Source organism: Sciurus vulgaris (assembly GCF_902686455.1).
Source record: "Sciurus vulgaris genome assembly, chromosome: 9".
In the NCBI taxonomy this organism is placed as follows: domain Eukaryota; kingdom Metazoa; phylum Chordata; class Mammalia; order Rodentia; family Sciuridae; genus Sciurus; species Sciurus vulgaris.
In genome coordinates this window covers 135,483,841-135,508,864 of record NC_136469.1, presented here as the reverse complement: position 1 = coordinate 135,508,864, position 25,024 = coordinate 135,483,841, and the positions used below count along the sequence as shown (strand labels likewise).

Here is a 25,024-nt window from a genome sequence, read left to right as displayed (position 1 = left end):
GATGTGGAAATGTCATCAGGAAATGAGTGAATTCTAGGAAATCTTCCAGGCAAGAGCATGTGATAAAGGAGGCCCCATACTCTATAGGTGCTGCCCTCAGGAAGCAGGAAGAGCGTGATGAGGGGGAAACACGGTGGGGGAACAATGAGACTTCCCCCCCACCCAATGCCCTGGGACGTAAATTTAACTTATGGGCCCCAAGGAGAAACCACAGCAAGCGAAGGGCTCACATGACTGTTGCTAATGCTTAAAAAAATGTCTGTAGCCAGGTTGCTTCTCGCTTCCTGCTCACATGGATCCTGGGGTTATCAGAGCAATCAGCAGAGATCAATGCACCGGTCAGACCCCACCAGGACTCACTTCTGGGAGGAATGGGTTCATGATGCTGCAGGTGGTAAAAATTCAAGAAGGCTGTGTTAGGGGACTACAATTGAACCTGAGTCCCCTTCTCAGCCATGTCACCTTGGGCAAGTTTACTCATTTGCAGACTATCAATAGAAATCCATGATCTGATGGAATAGTGGACATGTCCGCACTTACTCAAAGCCAGGAGCTGAGCAGGTGGCGAGCAGGTCTCCCATCAATGCCGGCAGAGCCAGGCAGGAAATCAGAATGAATCCTGTGGGCTACGTGAAGTCCTGAGGAACCCAGGCTCCTGTGGCCCACCACCCAGCTCTCCGTACCCCACATGAAACAGCAACTAGGAAACACTGTGGCCATTCAAGAGAGACTTCTGCCAGGGAAGAAAGGCAAAAGCTTTTCTCTGGCTTTTCTAACAAGGAAGCTCACATTTTCACTTTGTATTGAGCTCATAAACTTTGTCACTGGCTTTAGAAGTGAGACTGGAGATGGGAAGAATCTCTGGGAATCTGACAGGTGAATGACAGTTGATCCGTGCTACTGGCACAGGGTGACATAGTCCTACCTCACACAGAAGCATACAGGGCACTGTGGGACACTTGGCATCCCAACCCTCCTGTCCCTCAACTAAAGGTGCCAATCCCAAATACCTCCAAATGATGTGATGCCTCAACCACAAGTCTATGCTAAACGCACGGAGGGGGAGAAAACCAGGATAGTCAAAAGAAATGTTAGCATAAGAAATTAGATTGCTGAACCAAAATAAAAAATCTCAGCATTGAACTTACTTGGTGGCCTTTGATCAAACCTCTGAAGCTCCTGACAGTTCACGTGGAATCTCATTGGAACTCCTGTGACCTGATTCACTATTGCAGGGACACAGCTGGAGTGGCCAGTCAAGAGAGACTTTCCAAAGAATGGCTCTTTGCCCAGAGACAAGTCTGCCCAGTGAATGATAAACACAAGCAAGCACTCATACCTACTCCTAGCCTCCCAGACACAGCCAGAGCGAGAGGCCAGCCCCAGCCCGTCACCTGCGCAGGCAGGGTTAGACGTCAGGTTTGGACTTGTCTGGCAGGTCTGGCAGGTATAACAGCAATGGCCTGTTCACAGACAAGGCCTTCAAAGGCCTTCACGTGGACAGCCAGCTGCCCTCTGAGAAGCCAGGGCTTTGAGGTTGTGTTGTCTAACCAGGCATTTGAGTACTGGATTTGGAAGGCAAAAGTCACCCATCGATCATAAAAGCACACACAGTCAGTTCTTCCTGTCTGCATTATCTATGTCATACAAAGTCACCATGGACGTTGAACGAGCAAGTACTGAGCCAGTGCTCTTAGGGCCAGGTTCCTGGCATCCTTAGGCACCCCATCTTCAGCAACAGATCACTACATAACCTCATTTTATGTGCGCTTAGCTTTAAAAAGCTGCTCATCCATGAATGCTGAACTCAGGCCAGCAGTACTGTAACTCACCCCTGAACAAAGCTTACCTAACACAGGCATTTTCTCTGTGAAGAACCTGACAGCCTTCTTGCACTCAGAACCACAAGACAGCATTTCCATGCTTGGGGCCATTTAAAACTGCAAAATCACCCAGAAAAGCACCAAAAATATAAGAAACATGTCACTAAATTACTGCAAAAAAGAACCCTTGCCTGTAGTGTGAGGGCTTAAAGCAGAGGCCTCCAGGTCAGCTCCTTGATCTCAGCTGTGCCTAAGTGTAAATCACCATCAAAGCACCACGAATATTCCTTGGAAATTACAAATAAATTTTAGTACATAGGTGAGTCTGCATTTATAGAATCTGTGAACAGTGAGGATGACCTACAAGTCACTCACACCCTTAGGCATTATGTTTGCACTTGAACTCAGCCTAGAGATCTCCAGTGAAGTCATAGCGATGTTTATATTAAAGGCTTCCGAGTGTTAACTGGCCTAGGGGACACCAGGGTTTCAAGTGAAAATAAATTGCCCCACTGAAAAGTACTTTCTCTCTGAAAGGAGGACCCCAAATACATTCCTGACACATCTTTCCAAGATACTACCTAAGCTTCTTGCACATTTTAGTATTAAATTGAGAAGGTCTTCCTGTTAAGGCAGACTCTTTCCCCCCTACTCCTTTTTCTAACTAAATTTTTTCATTATTTTTAATTGACACATATACATAATCATAGAGTAATACTTTGGTAGGTGTATATAATGAGTATTGATCATCAGAGAGTAATTAGCATAACCATCACTGCAAGCATTTATCATTTCTTTGTGCTCGGAATATTCAAAATCCTCTTATCCAGCTATTTTGAAATGTATAATAAATTATTAACTATGTTCACCTCACTCTGCTACAGCACACTAGAACTTAATTGCTTTATCTACTGTATTTTTTACCCATTAGCTAACCTGACCCCTTACCCTCTCCTCCCTACCCTTCCCAGCCCTGGTACCCACTATTCCACTCCAATTCTATGAGATCAGCAGTTTTGTCTTCTACACACGAGTGACAATGTGTGGCATGTGTCTACCTGCTTCTGGCTCATTTCATAATGAGCCCATGGCACTCGGACTTTCTGGAACCTGGTAGATATTAGCTCTGCCCTTGGAAATGACACAGAGCATGGCCCCCTCCTTCACTAGGGCAGTCTTTCAAGTACTCAAAGACACTATCAGCTCCCTCTTCCAAGACTGCAACTGCCCCTTCTGACATTCCACTGGTTATGCTTCGCAATTCCTCCCAAATTAACATCTTGGCCGCTTGGGACATGCTCCAATCTTCCAAAATCTGACTACCATCTCCTGCTTGGGCTCCAGAATTAAGTGAGTGGTCTCAAACTCTGCTGGTAGGACACTAGATTCATAACTTTTCTGGGGAATAATCTGGCAATATATAAAAAATTCTTTAAAATGATCCTCTCCATGACTTAGAAATTTATCCTAAGGAAATATTCATGGATGTGTGTTAACACTTAATACAAGGATGTTCATTACAGGGTTCTTTGTTACTCCAACATGTGAAAACAGCTAAATCCCAAAATTAAAACAACAATAAAGAAATTATGACATGTCCATATAGCCATTAAATACTATGTAGGTATTAAACAACAGTGTAAGCAAATCTATATTGACTTCCACAGGTATTCATATAATCATATTAAAGAATCCAAAGAATGAGTGCAATCTAATTATATTTTCATTAAAACATTCATTTATGGTGTGTAGAGAAAAATATTTCCCAGAGGTTAACATCCACTCTCTAAGGTTGATTCAATTTAAAGTATTTTTTTTCTTTATCTCTTGTTTTCTATAATAAGCTACTCCAATTGTAATAAGGAAAATCTATTCTGTTTAGTGTTTAGAAAGAGTGAAATTAAAAAACTTCTCAGTAGTTTCCCATTGCTCTCAGAATTAAATACAAACTCCCCAACTTGGGGCAGAAGTAGTCCATCATGTTATGCCAGCTTGGGAACAGAAGACTGTGCAAGGTGCTACCCCAGGTTGGGAACGGAAGACCTTTTGTGATGTTACCCCAGGTTGAGGACAGAAGACTGTCAATGATGTTACCTCTCTATTGTCATCTCCTTTCAGTCTTCACAAGCACTTTCCTCTTTGGCCACAACAAACCTCCTAAAATTCCCCAAATCTGCACCCATTTACTACCTGCTACCTTCTCTGTTTGGAACATCCTCTAAGTTAAGAAACTGACTCAGGCAGGTTGTCCAAAATTGCACCACTAGTACAGTGACAAGACCAGTCAAAGGCTGCCCGTCTCTGAAGCTCATGCTGTCTTCCCAGAATCCAAATTAAGGTGCTATTTTGTTGTGCTACAATCTCAGCATGAACAACTTAATCATTTTTATGACATTATTTAGGGGAAGGAAAACCCCGAAGCAAAGTCCCCTCCATTGCCATGTGTACAGGTCAATGTGTTTTTCCCTTTTGAAAGGATTGACCCAAACTATTCAGAGCAATATTTTAGCCAGACATTAAAGCCCAGTTTGCAAGCAGATGCCCTGTACTTTCAGATCTTGCAAATGTGGTCTACTCTGACTTCTTTGCCTCTTTCATTATAAGAATCTAATATGAATTTCAAAACCCACATGGCATAAATAAATTCCAGATGTCTTCCCAAATCCCTAAATCTCACATTAGCCTAAAAAGAGACATTGCTTTATGCAAGCGGATGGTTACATTTAGTTCCTTGAAAATCCAAAAAGATCTTCAGCAATTCTATAGCCTCCTAACAAAAAAATATGTGAGCTCTCTTGAGTCTTAAGAAGCAGAGTTCTCAGGATTCACAGCCCAGCTGTCTGACATCTGCTGTGCTTTCTTTCTCCCCCCAGGGGGGCAACAGCTTCATGGTAAAGTGCAGGGCACAGAAGCCAGGCTGTCTGGGTTCCTACTCTGCTGAATGATTGGGGACACGTCATTCATTCTCTCCAGTCCTCAGCTCTCTCGCTTATACATGGGGATAAGCCTAGTACCCACACCTCGTAGGGTTGTAGTGCAGACTAATGAGTTAAGAATTTCAAGTGTTTAGAACAGTACCAACCACACTGCAAAATACCTGCACTCATTATTCCCCAAGAAATGTAGGGCATAGGAGGTCCTCAATGGCTAGGAAGTCCCTTCCCTTCCTTCCCTCCAGATAAACAGGCCTGAGTCTCCCTAGCCTTCTATTATCAGGACACCCCTGCTTCAGTGATGAGCTTGATTTCACAGCTCCTTCCCCTGAGCCTGGCCCAGACCTCCTTACCTGCATCAGCATTCCACGCCCTTTCATGCTACGCAACTCCACTGACAGAAGTAAAGGATTTGTGGAGGCGGCTTCATCTCTCCAGTTAAAGCTCAAATCTGTAGAACAGCACCATGCTCATAATCGTGATAAAAAAAAAAAAAGATAATTTTTCCTTCCTCTTTCCCTCAAGTCAACATTAACGATTGGCACCTATGTTTGCAAGAAAAACTTACTGAGAGCCAGGAACGACCTTCATCATTCACTTTCAACACAGCATTTGCAGCACATACCTCCTTCACAGAGCACAGCAGTTTCACACCTCTGACCGTGTGCCAGCGCCGGATGGCAGCTGGACGGGCTTGGCGCTATTTCATACACAGCGTATCTTTTCACCTCCCAATAGTAACAAAAGCTCACGAAACTGCGTAATATTTTATTGTTTACAGAGCACTTTCACATACATCACCTTACTTACTCTCCCATCAACACATGAGTACATAACCCTCACCACCACCATCATCATCATTACCACCATCATCACCACCATCACCACCACCATCACCACCACCATCATCACCATAAACACCACTATCATCATCACCACCACCATCACCACCACCATCATCACCATAAACACCACTATCATCACCACCACCATCACCACCACCATCATTACCACCACCACCACCATCATTACCACCATCACCACCACCATCATCATCACCACCATCATCGTCACCACCACCATCATCATCACAAGCACCATCATCATCATCACCAGTACCATCATCACCACCACCACCACCATCATTACCACAACAACCACCACCACCATCATCATCCCCATCAACTTGCAGGATGCAAAACTGAAACCTGAGAAAATGAAAAGATTTGCCCCAAACCACTCAGCTGGTAAGAGGTAAAGTGGGAATTTGAACCTGCATTTCCTGACTTAATTTTTTTTCCTTTTTTCCCTTTCAAAATCCACTGCTTAGTTACAGGATCAAAAAATACAAACCTTAAAAGAAGCCTCATTAATTCTTTGGTTGCATCATTTTCTTTGGATATATATGTGTAATTTTTTTTTAATTCTGATTTTTCTCCTTTGTCTGATTTTACCATGGTTGGCAAGATGAAGCTCAGCAGAGTCTGTCAGCCAGGTGGAGCTGTTTCTGTAGGCTATTATGATTGTGTATGGGACTGTCAGTTTTCAAAAAAGAAAAAAGATATTTTTTAATTGGTGTTTTGTTCAAGCAGGATCTTGTTATTCTGTGGCCAAATGATGCCTCATCTAAAGGAAATATGAACTATTCCAGAAAATTTGCTCAAAAAGAAGCCAAATCTTTTGCAACAATAAAGTGTTGTACGCAAATCTGAAAGAATTCCATAATGAGCCTAGGCTGGAAATGAGGAGAGATGTGTTAGAGAATTTGTTTGACTTTGTGCAACAGAACCAACTTCAGCAGCCTGCTCAAATAGGAGTTTGTTTTTCTCACCTAAAAAGAGATATGCATCCAAGGGTTGGTGCAATGATTCTGTCTTAGTAGGAGCTACTATAACAAGAAACCATTCGCTGGATGACTTAAACAACAAACATTTATTTCTCAGTTTGGGGAACTGGCAAGTCTGAGATCAAGGAACCAGCAGATCTCATCTGGTGAGGCTCCACTTCCTGGATGCAGATGGCCACTTTCTACTAATAGTATCCTCACACAGCAGAGAGAGAGAAAAAAAATAATCATCTCCCATGTCTTTTCTTACAAGAGCAATAATTCTGTTCATGGAGGCTCCGCCCAAAGGCACCACCTTCAACTACCTCCCCAAGGGTCCCGCCTTCAATTGCCATCATACTGGGGTCTAGGATTACAGCAAGTAAAATGAGGCTGGTATGCACAAAAACATGCAATCCCCGCAGCTTCACAATGTCTTCAGAGACACAGACTCCTTCTATCTTTATGTTCCTCTTTCTTGCCTGCAGGTCTCTCTATGGTGACCCCAGATGTTCACCTTAATATCAATGGCTGCATTGTCCATCAACTAACTACAAAGAACAAAATCTGAACAAATAGCACCATCTGGGACTTTCTTCTTACTCAACAACCTGTTCCACAACCTCTGCTTACTTATGATTGTCCCAGTTGGGTGGGTCACATGGCCTGGGCTGGCCACAGGAGAGTCTAGAAAGGTGTGCATGTACCTGGTCACATTGCCTTTCCAAACAAAATACCCTCTGTTAGTAAGAAAGAATGTGGAAGTAGACACTGAGCAGCAACTAGCAGAATCTGCCAGGAAAGCATCATTCACTGAGAGCCTGCAACATGGTTAAGACAAAACTAAGAAAGAACACTGCCCTTATTCTAAACCTTTAAAAAGTGATATCCAGAAATATGAAATAAGATGCACATTTCTCAGAATATTGCTATATGAATTTTTCTCATAAGATAACAGAGTAGACATTCAAAAATGGTTTCAAATATTTCCTTCTCTTTCACTTCTCTTTCACATGAAATCAGAGATGCAACACTGGTTTCCACTTGCAATGCCATTACATTTGCATTGTCTAATTAATCCAGTGATCCAACCATGGCTACTCTTTGGGCCAATGTTTTCCATATCCCCCAACCCCTGGCAAACACAACCCTGCAGACTTATTAGAGCTTGTCAAATTTTTCCTGCTTCATATTCTTTCACTTTGGTTGATTCTCCAGAGATGGAATGATAATGTATTCACTTCTAACACTCTCACCTAAGACCTAAATAGCCTTCGTTTGGGGGTTATCGGTCTCTTCTTTGAGCTTGGCACTGCGTAGGTACTCAATGATATCTAATGAATGAACACATCTTAGCTTCATCATTGACCAGCTGGACCATCTTGGGCAAGCTTGATACCACCAATCAGTGAAAAAAGAAATGTGTATTGTTATGAGCTGCTGGGATTTTGGAGTTGTTATTACACTGCAGCATCTGAGCAGCATTAGCTTATCACTAGAACCTGCCACATGAAGATGGGAAGAAAATTCACTGGAAAGCAATGCTCATTGAATTATGCCAAAGGCATTTACGTAGATTATTACCCATACTGTAACAAGCACATTGTGCCTCTAGCATTAGTTAAAATTATTAGATGGTCTTGAAAGGCAGTAACCTCACATACAAAAAATACTAAAGAAATGACACATAAACTTCTCAAAATCATACTCTGAGATTTATATAGCATGTATAGAACACACCATGGAAGACAAACACTTCCTGGGCAAGCATCCTTCTGTTGCATCACTAGCCAAGCATATGGGACAAGGATGATAAAAGCAAGTACCCAGAATTCTTATCTCACTGACACAGCTGTGTTGTCCATACATTGGGTTTGAGTTATGGGAAATGATTAAGCGGTCTCTCCAGACAGAGTAGAATGTAAGACTCTCCTTTCTGAGGCAAGAATAGCACCTCTTGATCGTCAGTGAAAACCAAAGCTGGAATGAGTTTGGAAATCTGGCATATCCTCGCCTGGAGCTTCATCTCTGCAAAACGTAACTTAACACCAGAGCAGAATATCATTTTCCATCTTGCTTTACACACTCATGTGTCTGACTCCTCATTGTGAAACATCTGGTCAAACAAGGATTTTGGAAGCAAACAAGCAGGTGTTTGGCAACATTTATCAGTTTATACGTGAGCTGAGTCAAAACCTAATGTGAGCTAGGCTATCTCTTGAGAGATTTTTTTTTTTTTTTCCAAGCAGCATAAACACTAGAAATATACTGTGTACCTTGGAATTAAGCAGATCTGGGTTGGATTCGCAGGTTGACCACCTAATAAATGGAAAGCCTTGAGCCTGTTACTTATCACCAGTTTTTTTCTTCATCTGCAAAATGGAAATAATAATACTTAAATTGAGCCAAATGAAATTTCCCCTTTTGCAGTCAAGGGAATTTGACCATTGACCATTTCACATGGTTTATTGTATGCCTGTCTCACAGGACAGAATCTAGAACAAAAGAACTGTATGTCTATTAGTCACAACTGTTGGTTACACATGACAGGCACCCACCTCAAACTAGCTTAAGAAAAAAGGGAACCCATGAGAAATCTTGAAATGGGGTCAGCTTCATGTGTGGTGGGATCCAGGCACTCAAAGGAGGCTCTGGGTATCCTCTGTCTCCCTCCTTCTCTCCCTCTCTCTCTCTCTCTCCTGTCACACATGGTGGAGAAGATGCACCCTGATAGTCTTTCCTAAAAGGAAAAGCACTTCTCTTCCAAAGGCAGTATTATTGGGTTACATGCTCACCCCTCAACCACTCACTATAATCAGGCACTTCAGATGGCCTGCTGTGCCCAGCCCAGCCTGTTACTTGCTCAGCGTGGGGAAGGCAGGGTCATGAAGGACAATACACATGATGGCCCAGCTGGAGCCATGTAAGATAGAAAATGGGTTATCCAAAGAACATTGGGGTGCTGGACAGGCAGAAAAAAAATATGTCCACTACAGGGAGCAGACAACACAGAGCACACGTGGAAGATGGGCCACGAGTAGCTAAAGAGTGTCCTGCATAATGTGCAAAGGATATAGGTGACCCATTCTGCCTAAAGATAAGGAAGCTAACTTTTCCCGTTTTGCCAGGTTCTTCCCTGGCTCAGCACTGACGTCCCAAGCTGTGGACTTCTCAGTCCCAGGCAAATCGTCCTGGGTTCCCTCAACAATCCCAGTGTTGAATCTGAAAATCCCACCTCTCCACCTGCAGGTCAAACCAGGACAGCTGGCCACCCAGCCCCAAAATGGTACTTCTAAGTGAAAATCCTACAGCAAGTTGAGGTCTGAGGGCCGTTTGTGAGTCGTTCCTCCGTGGGAAAATGCGTGGTACAGTAGACAGCCCACAGGGATGGGGCAGGCTGCATCTGCTCTTTTGGAGTCTCAGGATCTGTCCTTCCTCCTCACCTTCCCACTCTGATTTCTGTTTCTTTTTCTTTCACTTTTTTTTCTCATTTTTTTCTCTTTTCTTTCCCTTCCTCCCTTTCTTCCGTCTTCCTTTCTGATGCTCCTTGCTTTTTCTTTCTCTATTATTTCCCCTTATTTACTAGATTATTTATTTATTATTTATTAGATTATTTACTAAATTGCTAGAATTTGCAGCCCCTTTCTTCTTTTGCATGAGTCTTATCATTCATTAAGCAATGCAAACCAGGAAATACTTCTTGGCCACAAACTATGCTTTGAAGCCAGTTCTGTATTTGAATGTCTTTAATCAAAATATTAAGATTAGAAGGGAAGCAATTTCCAGTCTTCAAAAGAGAACTATTGCTGGAGAAAATAGTCTTCTCAATGATATATTTTTAGAATGTTGTGAATTTTGTTGCCTTTGTTAAAGTGTGAAGTTCTAAGAATTAACTTCCCGTTAGATGTGAATCCACATTCTTGAAAATAAGAATAAGTCAGAGTCAAGCACCTGGGACTTCCTTCACATTTGGGTTCTCAAATATCAGCATTCCCAATTCATTTTCACAATATTGTCATTATACAGTACCACCTATGTTGTTTATTCACTGGTATTTTTCTGTAAATTGATTTTTTTTATTAGACAGACTGAGCAGCCGGTGCACTGACTGAGGTTCATGCATATCAGAGTCCAGAGGGTTCAGACTGATCTTCTACACTAACGTTTTTGAAATCTTATTAAGAAGAAAAATATTGTCATCTTCAAGAAAAGCATTCGGGAAGGGGTTGGAGCCCCACCACACAGTTTTTATTTTTTTAATTTGTTCTAATTAGTTGTACATGACAGCAGAATGCATTTATACATTTTGATACATCACACATAAATGAAGCACAATCTCTCATTTTTCTGAGTATACATGTTGTAGGATCACATTGCTCATGCAGTCATACGTGTGCATGAGGTAATAGTGTCTGTTTCACTCTCCTATCATTCTTATCTCCAAGTCCCCTCGCCTCCTTTCACTCCCCTCTACCTAATATAAAGTAACTCTGTTCTTCCCCAGACACCCCCTTCTTGTGAATTAGCATCTGCATATCAGAGAAAACATTCAGCCTTTGGTTTTTTGGGTTTGACTTATTTCACTTGTTTCTTACGTTGATCCTACCTTTGGTAGCCTTGAGATTTTGGTTAAGTTGACTTAAATTTTCTGCCAATACAGTGGTGAGGATTCATTAAGATAATGCCCAGGAAAATCACTGACCTGTGCCAGTCCATAACAAATGTCACCCATGATTCTGCTCTTGGTCCTGTTGATGGAGAGGAAGATGTGTACATTCCTCAGTTCTTTAAGGAAGATATCTTATTTATTCTGGGAAAGAAAACCAAATGGTGATGGACAATCAAGATCACCTTCTGAAAACGTGATTTCAAATTGTTATACTGCTTTAGAGAAAATAATGCTTTTAAATTTTTTTTTTTTAATTTGGAGCTGGCAGCATCTCTACAAACCAGGGTACTTTGAGAGGAAATGTGTCTTAAATACGAAGAAACAAAATAGAAAGTTAGGGATGAATGAGAAAAAAAAATACTCTGTTTTACCAAAATTTTATGTATCTCTGAAGACAAGCTGAGCTGATTAAGAGCTCTAGTGATATAAGGTGTCTCTATGGAGGGAAGCTAATTTGTTTTCTTCATCATTGTTTATTTGTTTGTCTAACTTTCCAGAAGTCTACAATTATTTCTAAGTAACAACTATCTTAAAAGGGGACAGTATATAATCTCCAAGATATAAAAAGAACTCAGAAAACTTAACACCAAAAAAACTCAAATAACCCAATCAATAAATGGACTAAGTAAGTGAACAGACATGTCACAGAAGAAGAAATACAATCGATCAACAAACATATGAAAAAGTGTTCTTCATCTCTTGCAATTAGAGAAATGAAAATCAAAACTGTTCTAAGATTTCATCTCACTCCTGTCAGAATGGCAATTATCAAGAATACAAGCAATAATAAGTATTGGTGAGGATGTAGGGAAAAAGGTACACTCATACATTGTTGGTGGGACTGCAGATTGGTGTAACCACTCTAGAAAGCAGTATGGAGATACCTAAGAAAATTTGGAATGGAACCACCATTTGACCCAGTTTTCCCACTCCTCAGTTTATATCCAAAGGACTTAAAATTAGCATACTACAATGACACAGCCACATCAATGTTTATAGCAGCTCAATTCATAATAGCAAAACTATGGAACCAACCTAAAAGTCCTTCAAAAAATGAATGGATAAAGAAAATGTGGCCCATATACACAATGGAATATTACTCAGTCTTAAAGAATGAAATTATGGCATTTCCAGGTAAATGGATGGAACTGGAGAATATCATGCTAAGTGAAATAAGCCAATCCCAAAAAACCAAAGGCCAAATGTTTTCTCTGATAAGTGAATAATAATGGGGGGAGGGGCAGTAAGAAAAGAATGGAGGAACTTTGGATTCTATAGAGGGAAATGAGGGGTCAGGGAAGGAGAGAGGGAAAGATGGTGGAATATGACAAACATCATGACCCTACATACATCTAAGATTACATGAATGGTGTGACTCTATATCATGTACAACCAGAGAAATGAAAAGTTGTACCCCATTTGTGTACAATGAAGCAAAATGCATCCTGCTGTCATGTATAACTAAATAGAATAATTTTTTAAAAAGAAAAGAAAAAAAGGGGGGACAGTGGAAACAGCAATTGGAGAAAACCATGCTATTTTCCTGTCACTCAGAAGTATGGGATTGCAGGGAGCCACAGTTAAGTGTGTGATGTACGAATCTCACTCCTGCAGATCTCATATCCGCTCACTGTTTTTGCCGCCCACAACCGCCATCAGAGAATAACGTCCTCCACTTCCTTTCTGTCTCACACATTCTGTGGGCGCTTGACTAACTGGGTCTCTGCTTTCAAAGGGTTCTGGGAAATGTAGTCCCAGAGTCTTCCCAGTCCACGTTAGGGGAGCGGGGATACAAATAGCCGGGAAAGGACCACGGATGATGTTGAGTTGAAAGCATACATCTCAACTCCCTGATATTTAACAGATTTAAACTTATGATCTAGACTTTGAAAGAAGATTAGAAGAAAGTTAATCAAAAATTTTAGTTTATAAAGAAAAGAAATTAATAAATAATTCACTTTCCTGGCATGGTTCTCTAGTCTAATATTCTAGCTATCTTCATCCAGAAGAATTTATAATAAAAATATTTTCAAGGGATTTTTCCCAGTTTATAAAACTATTCCACATGTACTTTCTCATTGGCCCTCCAAACAGTGCTGAGAAATAAATAATCATGAAAACCCATAATACTTCTCTGGTGCTTTCATTTCTATTATCACTTTTCCCTGCAGTCCCTGAACAAAACATGCTCAACATGCTGTCGTTCCACGTCTTTGCACGTGTGATCCCTTCAGCTAAAAGTAGCAGTCTTTCCCTGGTAGCAGTTCCTCCTGGCAGGCGCACCTCCTCTTCAGCCCCTATTTCATCAGAGTCCTGCTTCCTACAAAGAGACTGAGGCTGATGGGACATGAATAAGCTGGGCTGCCCTTGCAGGAACCCAGAGGGTGACTGGCAGGCCAGCAGATGTGACCCAAGATCTCAGCTGCCTCTCTTTGCTCAAAGAAACTCATCCTGGATTAGCCAAACCTGGCATCCTCATGCAAAATAGAAAGGAGAAGAATACACTTGGTGGTCATAGATGACTAAATACAGGGGCCCCATTAGGCTGTGCTTTCAGGCACGTTTGTAATTCTTTGCTGCTTCAGGTGAATCTCACCATGCTGTTCTACTACCATTAATCTTCTCTGGTTTACCTGAACCAAATTCCCCTTCTTCCCTGCAGACTCTCACGTTGCTGTCCTCATGCCTGGAGACACAGGTTAGGGAGCAAAACACCCCTGCCCTTAAGAAGCACACAGACTAGTGACCCATTATCTTAGAGGTATGTAAACACTGTTATCACCACTCTAGTGACAAAACATTGATGAAGTATTATAAAAGGAGAAAAATCTTGAAGGTGAATTATGGGAGAGTATAAGAGAGCATAACAAGGGACAGCAAGTGTGGGTGAGTGGCAGATCAAAGAAAGCTTCCCTAAAGAAGTAACCTATGGGGCTGGGGAGATAGCTCAGTTGGTAGAGTGCTTGCCTCACAAGCACAAGGCCCTGGGTTCGATCCCCAGCACCGCAAAAAAAAAAAAAAAAAAAAAAAAAGTAACCTGTGAGTTGAGTTCAAATCAGTGAACAATCAACAGAAAGGAGGCTGGGAAGGAAGCAGGGAGGACATGTCATAGCCATCGGCCTCCGCAGCTCAGACCCTGAGGGAATCAACGCGACTTCCCTCCCTTCCCTTCTTACAGTACTTTGACTTCCCTCCCTTCCCTTCTCACAGTACTTTGGATAACAATGTCCCACCTCAAGGCCGCTGAATTGGGAATTCAGAAGGAAAAGCCGAGGGTTATGACTCAGAATCTAAGAGAGGAGAGGGGGGACCAGATGTGTCACAGAAAGCAGGGTCCCCATCCTCACCATTCACTCCAGACATTGCCACTTATTAGCTTTGTGACCTTGGAAACACGGCTACCAACCGCTCCAAGTTGTTTTAAGGATTCAACGAAGAAAGAAAGCAGTAGGCTTAGTCATGTTAGCTCTCTCAACTTCTCCAGGCTTGCTATAGACCGAATGTGGCCCCTAAAGAATTCATGTGGCAGCCCAAGCTAAGACAAGGCTCAATTAGAAAATTGCTCTTACAGATGATAGAGTGCAACTCTTAACTGAAATGACATTTAAGGAATGAATTTGTGAAAGGGCAAAGGAAGTGAATGGAATAATCAAATATGAGTTGGATTGGGAGCCTGAACATTTTCGAAAGGGAAGCTGATCTGAATTCATCTGGTATTTGTGACTACTTCATGGATAAAGGTGACCCCGCGTGTCAAGACCCTGTGGGAGCTTTTCTCTGCAGTGGAGCGCCATTTTTCTTTTTGTTCTTCATTCTTACTATTGCATGAGGAAAGAGAAGGACAATTTGAACTAAAACAAAGAAAACCCATCAGGGCCAGCACGGGGGGACATATGGAAAGAGGCAGGTGACAGAGTAAGGAAAGTGAAATGTGCTCCTTAAGAGAAGAAAAGAAGGACAAGGTGGGACCAGGACCACTGGCACTCAGGATGTGAGTCAATGCCACGGTGGAAGGGGACATGGAAGTAGTGCCCTCTTAGCAACAGTATTTTCTCTGCATTATTTCCTGAAAAAAAATTACTCTTAGTCCAATAGTAATGCTGCAGCAAATGCCACAGATGGGGTGATTTATAAACAATAGAAATTTATTTCTCACAGTTCTGGAGGCTGTGGGACCCCAGACCCAGGTGAAACAGGTTCTGTGCCTGGCGAGAGCCAGGTCTTTGCTTCCCAGATGGCATCTGGTTGCTGCATCCTCCAGAGGGGTCAAGTGCTGTGTCCTCACATGACAAAAGGGCAGAGGTGAAAAAGGGCCTTCCAGGCCTCTTAAAAGGCCCTCAATCCCATCCCTGTCGGCCTCGTTCTCATGATTTAGTCACCCCCAAAAGGCCCTCTCCACAGCAAAATGAGCCAGCACAGCCACATGAGAGACTATGTCCCAGTGTGGTCTGGACGGTTTAAATGACCCCATGTTTAAACGGGCGAGTCTTCTGGGCAGTGCCTGAGCCCGGAGCGTTCTGTCTCCAGATCTTCTCCAAGAAGATCGCTCCTCCTTCAGCAAATGCCTACACAAGCTGTGTAGCCTTCCTTCTGATCTTGACCTGGTTACCCAAGGTCAGAAGTTTTCTCCATATCCTGTTACTTTTCCCTGACCAGTATGATCCTCACCCACAAGTCACTCCGATGCTGCTATCAACATGGGATGTAACCTTGAGAGGAATACCAAAATGGAGAGGAGAGCAGCAGCTGTGGGTGGGGTCGTGCTGCCAAAACTCCACTGTGCGCTCGAGGGCTTCCATTCTCCATGAAGCCCTTCACAGCTGTCACCACTCTGTGTGACCAAGTGAGGATCGCTATTACCATGAATCCAGTTGTGCCCCTGTGACCACCAAGACGCAAAAGCACAAGGACCTAGTCTAGTGGCATGTGTCCTAAAGATCAAGAGCCAGATCTCAAACCCTGGCCTCTACCTCCACCTGCCAGTGGTGCAGAGGACACTGACTTGACAGTCAGGAGGCCCTTGGATTCTGGTCCTTCCACTTCCTGGGTGAGGCTGGCCAGGTCTCCCCAGCCCTGGGCTGCTTTTCCTTTGACCGCCAACGGAGGGGGCCAAACTTCACCACCTCCAAGAACACCCTCATACGAAATTGGTAAGAAATCCTCACGACAGCTGGACAGAGGAGCCCCAGTTTCCCCAGTGTGAAAGAGAAACCGTTCAACTTGAACATTACACTCTCAGTACAAACACTGTCCAGACTATTTGTGCTGTTTCCCAAATATGACTTGGGGAGTGAGCCAACAGATAAAGAAGACATTTATTTTTGTTTGTGAGGCTCCATCAAACAATTGGGAGGTCTGTGGAGGCCACGGGTGTCATTGCACCCCTGTGGCTTCGCACGCTGTCTCTCTCTGCCACCGTTCAAAGCCTAGGAGAAGGCTTTTGAAAGCAAATCAAGAAATTGCTTATCAATCTGAAGCCGCAAAGAATTATGAGCGCTCCTCACTGCCAAAGGGAAGGGGATTTTGAGCGAAGACTCCACATCTGCGCGCTCTGAGTTCAAAGAATCCAGCTGTTGGACAGCCTTGCGAGCTCTGTAAGTAAACAGCCCTCTCTCGCGTCCATGCGGACGCCTTCGGGCTTTTTTCCTCCTAGAGACCAGTCCTTTGGCTCATGTCGGCAATACTCCCTCTGTTCTTCTCTGATGTTCCTGGGTGTTTACTGACCAGGGCTCAGTCAATAAAGCATCTCAAGGGGATGCTTCTGGTGAACCGCATAGGGAAAGCGAAAGTAGCCAGATGGGCTTTGCCAGAGTTGGTTCTGCACCACCCCGGGCCTGGCGCTGCTCCTCCCTAGCTATAGATCAGCTCAATAGGAGCAGGAGGTCGACACAGACTGGGGAGGGAGCAGAAGAGGCTCAGCGCCTCCCCCTCCCCCCGCCTAGAACAGATTTGTCATGAGTCTCAGCCTGTGTAATTCAAGTTTAGGATGCATCCTGTGTTTTGATGTACTGCAGGGTCTTAATGGAGGGAAAAGAAAACATTAAAGCTAACATTGTTCTGTGGAGATTTCTTTGTAGTGGTATAAATCCTGTGCTCCATTTAGTTTTGGTTAAGGGTGCTGATTTATTTACTGTCTATTTGATGATTAAACAAATGTGCTCATCATTCCCCATGGATGCAGGGGGATAAAGTAATCATTGCAATATATTAGCATAAGCTTCTACATTTGTTGGTAAAACTATGGGTTCTTATTAATGGTAATTCTATGAATGGATTGCATATCATAAACAATGCATCGTATTAGCGTGCAATTCTTTTACAGGCGTCGTAAATCAGACTATGACTAATGATCAGGAAGTAATTGAGGGAGTATAACAAACTGAAAGGAAATAACTGTGTTTGGATGAAGCTTTGTTCCATGACCCTCCACATTCCTAGGAACTTGAGGGTCTTTTTTTCAGGTTCCCTTGTCATGAGTTCTGTGGCTGCACAGAATGTGTTCCCGGATGTCACCCTCTGCCCCATCATCAGACGGCATCTTCCAGTCGTTCTCATTCTTGATTTAAATAATCAAGTCCCTTACCCTCCACTTAACGTACATATCCCAAATCCCTAGAATGCTCCCAAATTGGCACAAACACCTGCCTTTGACTCTGGTTGGTCGTATCTGGCTTTGTTCTTCTCTCTGAGTAATTGGGCTCACATGTGCGTGGACGTCCGGGGGAAGGAGACTGATTCCACCCTCAGTACGTCAGTAATGTCAGCACATGCAAAAGGTGCTTGCAAGGTTCAAGCCCCTGGAAAAAGGGGCCTAGTAGTCACTGGGAACTTGTAAGAGCCCTCTAGCAAACAAGTCGTCAGGACATCAGCCTGAGTTGAGGGCTAACCTTTCACCTTTACCTAGGAAATAGAGATTATGTGCCTGGCATGTGACAGCAACACAGAGTGAATGTGCCACTTCTCCCCTCTCCCTGGATGCACGGCTGCAGTTTTATGAGCCCAAGTGAGCTTTCATTTTCACGGGCTGTCACTTAGAGAAGGTGGTTGCTGTTTGAGTTGTATGGTGGGCACGTCATAAAACAGAGGGATTCAAGTTTGGAAAGTGAAAGGAAATTATTCAAGTGTTGGGAAATATTTGCTGAGTGCTTGCCACGTTCCAGGTCCTTGGCTGGCCCTTTCTCACCTGCTCTGCGAAGCAGGAGGGTCACTGCCAAGGAGTTGAGGTGCAAAGTCAGAGTGCCTGGGACACAGACCAGACTGGCCTGGTGTGCTCCTGTATTGGTTTCTGAACTCCTCTGTGCCTCAGTGTCCTTTCTATAAAATAGAGGTTGTAACAGCAGGACTCAGGTAAAGGTTGAGAGTCCAGGCAGGTGGTATTTTTGTCTCTTTCGTATATGAGGAAACTAACACTCGGAAGGTTAACTCCCCTGGACCACACAGAGGGTTGAGGGGCAGGCTGGGATTTGCAGCAATCTCCTTTGATCACAGTGGAGGAAGTCCGCTCCTGAACCACTGCCTTCTTCCCCTTGGCATTGGATCCTTCGCGTGCGTTCCTTTCCCACCTCTCACAATGCCCTCTTCATAAACATTACTAACCTTGATGATTTCAGACAAACAGACTCAAGTTCAAAGACGTGAAGAAACTCGCCCACAGTCACACCCCTAGCAATTTACAGGGCTGGGATCCAAACACAGGTCTCCAAATTCCAAATCCTTCCTTGTCTTGCGGATCTGTGACCAGGTCAGCTGAGTACATGCCCTGTGGAGAAGAGTGAGCTGGACGGTGGTGACAAGGACACATCAGTTAGGCCCTCACTGCCTGGCACAATGCCTCACCAACTAACGTATGTCCCCATGCCTCTTTGTGAGGAACTTCTCCAGATGTTTCTCATGTGCATCAAATTTTGGCAGTTGCTTTCCTCAGCCAGTTCTGTGACCTGGGAAGAAGTGAAGATTATGTCCAATGGGACCTTCACCTGAAGAAGGTAGAAAGTTCTGTTAAGGAGAAGGTATTTGGCATTTCCCGTCCACTCAGTGCTGTGGAGTATCCTGTGGTCGGAGTCAATAACACTTCAGGGTTATTTACTGCCTCATCTATATTCCAGGGCTTTCTTCATCTTTTGGCACATGTCACCTTCTGAGCCCTGTGACCATCGGAACTTTTTGCCATCAATCCCTTCGATTGCATCAGTCTCCATTAATCAGCAGATGGCTAACGTTCTTTTGTAGGCTTTGTTGCAAATTGGTGCAACTCAATAGAATACATCAACAAATTAAGAGAGAGGAAGATATGACATCTATAATCTGAGAAATATGCTCAATAAACACAGAAAAGTCAGAAACAGAGAATATTTACTTGGAATATTGAATAAAATTGATTCCAGTTGATTTCTCTGAAGACTACTGCAGTACAGAAAGGTACAAACTAAAAGGGGAGAATGCCAAAGGAGGTACTTGGAACCTGGGAGCTTTATATGCCTGGGAAAGAAGTCACGGAAGGTGTCATGGGACAGGAATTATTGAACACCAAAAATGATTTCCCATGGTGTGGTGGCAAATGTTAGGACTTGAAGGGAAATGTCACTGGTTTTAAATCCTCTCACCACTTTCAACTTCGGGACTCCAAGCACGTCACTTACTTCTTAAATGCACCTAGTAGACATAACTAAGCACAGCAGCAAGCATTACAGGTCCTTTCTTCTCCAGCTCTGGCCCATTCAGTTCAGAAGTCTCCACTGAGCACTTACTATGTGCTGCACATTATTCTAAACATAACAGTGAAGAAGAGCCAAAGTCCCTGACTTCTTGGAGTTTGCACTTTAAAGGAAGTGACAAATGGCAAAATCAGTAACCAGAAAGTAACAGCAAGAGTAAGTGCTTGAGTAATCCAAAATATGTCACTGACACAGTGACCAACAGTGCCAGGAAGAGGACACTTCTTTAGCTAATGTGTTCAGGACTGCCCATCACCGAAGTGGCTTTTAGTATAGACTTGAATCGTAAGAGAAACACAGTGACACAACGCCACGGTTAAGTACTAACCATATGGCACTGAACACATAATTGCAACTCTTTCTAGGCCTCTTTCATCACCCGTGCATCACAGAGCTACAGCAAAGCCCTCTGGGTCTTCCTTCAGCCCTGAAACTCTGTATTGGAATTTTCTTTCTCATTTATAGTATCATGTGCTTTGAGTAATTGTACAAAAAGAAGAAAAAAATCCACTACAGTGTTGCTTCATTCTGTCATTCTACTTTCTGGGCTTCTTAAAAATGTTCTTCCCTATCAAAGATCCATTAGTAGGTCCTAAGTGAATGAAGATTAATTAATGATTTTTTAAAAAGTTTAAATCGTCACCATTTCTAGGGATTACATTGTTGGAGAAGACAAGAACCACTGTATGGCATATTTTTAGGGATGACTTGTGTGGCTTCCCGATTACTTCATGTGTGGCTGCAAGTCTGAAATTGTACATATGCTTGTGAAGCCAACATGCAAAGCTGCCAGAAGCCAATAGATCCAACGCTCTTGAAGCCAAGAGTTATGTGTACAGCTTTTAAAAACAGTCCATGGTCTGAAACATTTCCTTTCTTAAAATGGTGTAGCAGACCTCACTTGAGTCTGAGACAGTGTCTACCCAAAAGGAAGGTCACAAAGCAGACAGTTTGCACCAGAGGATCCTGTCTTTCAATTAACCAAATAATTATAGCCAGAATATTCTTGGCTGTCATAATCCAAACAATTACTTTATTTTTGCCTTTGTCACCAGAGTGCAAACCTCAATTATGGATTCACAACCTAGAATGAGAATCTGGGGTGCCTAGTAACATAAACTAGATGGGTTGGTGTTTCCAATTTTCAAGTTCTGATTTCATTTTTGCTTACTTTGTAAAAATGCAGTCTCCCCAAATTGCAAAACACATTTTTAAAAATTGGTTTGCAAACAAGTTTCCGAGTTCAGATTCAAGGATGGAAAAGTAAGAGCAAAGAGGGTAAGATTAGGAAATTGGAGTTAATTAGTCCATACTAGGGAAAGTTGTAGAGAAATTCCATGATGTCCCTGGGGGCTCTACAGAACTTTCACAGAGGGAGTGCAGTGGCTGCTGTCCAGTGGGGATGGCGGGTGGGCACTGCAGCCAGGCACATGGTGTTTTCAGTGTTTAGCACATTCATTCCTCGCCATGACCCCAGGGGCCTTAGTATAGCTTTGACCCCTCATTTCATAGATAGGGAGCCAAGTTCAATGAAGTTAAGTCACAAGGAAGTCCCCTGGGTAGTAAGCAGATGAACTACAGCTTAACCCGGGACTGCCTGGCTCGACAACCCACCAACTTTCTGCCCTACCACTTACTCTGCCTTAGAAATCAAAAAGACACTTCCTTCAAACATGCAATACACACTCTATTTAAGCAAAAGAACTTACTGACAGTTTTTAAATGTTGAAATGGCCTCCTGAGGGAAGAGGCTGAGGAACTGTCTTCCTTGGAGGTCTATTAAAACCAGATTGGTTATCATATATGTCTGGTATGACTTCAGTGTGGTCCTTCCCCAAGGTGAAAGAGAGACCAAATGATCCCTCAAGTTCCTTGCTCAGCTTTCCAAGCAAAGACCAAGTCTACATCCATACGAAGCAAAATGGTGGAGACACGTGCCGTCCATCCCTAGACCCTCTTGCCCACCCCATCTGGTAGTTTTGGCTGGTGAAGCCCAGATGGTCTCCTAGATCACAACTGTAGCAACCTTTTCTCACAGCCAAGGAAGAGATGAGACTCTCTTCCAACTTGCGCCCAACAAAATGAGCACTGTGCCTAAGAATTTATTGTCCGCTTTCCAATGTCTGGAGAATACAGATCAAGTCAAAAACTGGTGTGAAATAAAATCGTGTTGGAAAACAGGATGCCTTTCAAAATTCTATTCTATGTATCGAAATCTGTCTTTATGAGATAAACCACTTCCTTTCATATGTAAAGGTTTATTTTTCCCTCATAGTAAGCTCAGAGGTAGGTGGTCCCAGGGTGGCATAGCTACTCCAGGAAGTCATCAAGAAACCAGTCTCCTGCCGTGTTTCTGCTCCACCAATGCTGGCATGTGGCCTTCATTTTTATGGTGGTAACATAGCCATTGTGTTTTCAATGTTGAGTTTAGTTGCCATTTAATTTGGGACGGGAAGCCCTCTTCCGGGACATACCATGGGCATCTTATTAGTTAAACTATGTATGTAACATGGCTATTTTAGTCAGCTTTTACACCCCTGTGACCACAAGACCTGACAGGAACAATATTAGAGGAGGAAAAGTTTATTTGTCACTCATGGTCAGCGGTCTCAGTCCATAGACAGTCGACTCCATTGCTTTGAGCCCAAGATATGGCAGGACATTATGGCAGAATAGTGTGGTGGAGGAAAGTGACTCAGGATATGGCCACCAGAAAGCAGAGAAAGAAATGCCCTTCACCACGGAGAAAATATATACCCCAATGGCACACCCCCAATGACGCACCTCCTCCAGCCACACCCTACCTACCTCCAGTCACCACTCAGTTAACCCCTATCAGAAGATTAATGCACTGATTAGATTAAGACTTTCATAACCCAATCATTTTATCTCTAAACCTTCTTCCATGGTCTCACGCATGAGTTTTGGGGGGACACCTAATATAGAAACCATAACAATGGTCATCCCTAGTAACAATGGACATCTGTACATTTTGCTTTCTAGAGTTTAACATAGAGAAAAAGCAAGGGAAAGTGAATTGAAAGGGCTTTGAGTATGTACCTGTCAAAATATGCCATAAATTCCTATTTATAAAAACAAAAAATTTGGAATTTTATGCATAATTAGGACCCTTGCACAAACATACACTAGCTGCATCTATTCCAATATTTAACAATTCCTGTAAATATGAAAATATTTGCAGAGCAAGCAATAAAGGAAGGTAGAGACAGAATTCTACCTGAAGTAGATGAAATGGGAAGAACATGGATTTGGATATCAGTTAAATGTCTAAATTCTGCCTGAACCTAAGTAGGTGTGGGATGCCTCAGATTCCTTGCATTTAAAATGAGAGCAAAAATAGCTACCCACAGAATCATTTTAGAATTTTAAAAAACTATATAGATTTTTTATATACTACATGAAGCATCTGGCATGCAGTGGACACTCAGGAAATGATAGTTCTCACCTCCCTTGCTTTGCTTCTTTTATTCAGCAAGTTCATAAACCTTCAAAAAACTCAACTCAGACAGAGAAGACAAATCTTGACCAGAAATTAGAACAAACCCACTGGGTAGCGAGTCACCCTTCTCGTCCACACACGCCAAGATTCTTTCATTTGGGGCTTTATCACATTATCTTAGCAAACCAGACAAAAATGTCTAAGTGATTTTGTTTTCCAAAATGTGTTGTATCCTTCAAAGTGCCATCTGTTTGTGACTAGTTACAAAACAGAGTCAACAGAGACATTTGGTGACATTTTAGAAAGGGACTCCAGTGTTCGCTGCAAAGGGATATAATTCCTAGAATTAGTGCAATTTGTTCTGTGCTGTCAAGACGTGAAATAAAGCCTTCACAGAGGCTCCAGCTGATCTCAACCCATGAAGCCTGGTTTTCAACTGGGTTTCTTTCCATGTTAATTATCCCCCATGCTACTCTGATATTTTCAGTCAGAGAGGAATGCTTAAAGTTTCTCACCTCCGAGTTATCAGTGCGATATCTAAAACATAAAACAAACTCAAAAGAGCCCATAGATTTGCATGTAGTCAAAATATATCCATGAGCCAAATGCAATATGGCAATGTGGAAATTCTAGAGCATTCTTCTAAGTCACCGGTTCCTGTTCACCTCTGGATGCTGGGACCATTCAAAAGCCACCATTTAGCATCATTCTCTAATGTTTCACCTAGAAAGAGGAAAGGTCATATCTATTCTGCCCATCTTATCTAGTTGCTATGAAAATAATTGAGATCATCTCTCCATTTCAATGAATAGAAGCACCATACAAAACAGGCACCTACCCTTAATCTGGACTTTGCTGATTCTTCTTGGGATCTACTTGATTCCAGCAGTCCAGACTAAGAGTTCTCCTTTCTGCAGTCTGACCACCCTCTCCTAGTATGAATGCAACCTGATTCATTTTGTCAAATTCATTGAAAAAATGTTTATTAGTACCTACCAAATCAGGTATAATAAACAGACAAAACTTGATGCTTTCCTGAAAGCATTCCTCTGGCTAGTGAGAAATCTCAGCAGTCCAATGTCACGCTTGCTCCTCTCACTGAGCACCTAGCCCCAAGCACCTCTGGGTGTTTCTGGGATATGCACACATGTGCTCATAAACTCCAAGGTAATTGTTGTTATGCATATCATGGTGGAAGATGTCAACCATGGACCTGACGGTCCCCATCTTGAGAAAATAACACATGAAGGATGTAATTATCTATCTTCCCCTACGTGGGTAATCTCCATGCAGCCAGATTTGCTAACTTCTAGGCAGAGGTAGAAAGGAAGCTGCTCCCCAGGTTGAGTTGCTGATTCCCAAACTAGTTGTACTTGTACCCAAGATTCAAGTCTTCAGTGAACATGTCATACTAAAAAAACCCTACTGGAAACATGGCTTTCAGTGTCTGACATTAACAACTATTTCCATAAATCTTCAAAAGCAATCACTGGGAAGAGAACAGAAACCATTTATATCTTCTATTGTCTTTATATAACATTCCCCATTCAGATACTTGTACATACACATTCCCCAACCCACTCGCCTTCAATGGTCAATC

General features: G+C 42.8%; 1 protein-coding gene across 3 annotated transcripts in view; it reads left to right on the top strand.

The window, feature by feature from the left end:
* C1QTNF7 (C1q and TNF related 7) overlaps window positions 1–25,024 on the top strand; it is a 119,622-nt gene that overhangs the window by 15,940 nt on the left and 78,658 nt on the right. The window contains exon 1 of one of the 3 annotated variants that reach the window (XM_079153614.1): window positions 15,797–16,844. The exons of the other annotated variants lie outside the window; for them this stretch is intronic. The gene's annotated coding sequence lies outside the window, so the exon portion shown is untranslated. Of the gene's footprint in view, window positions 1–15,796; window positions 16,845–25,024 lie in introns of those variants that run through there. 3 annotated transcript variants of the gene reach the window in all.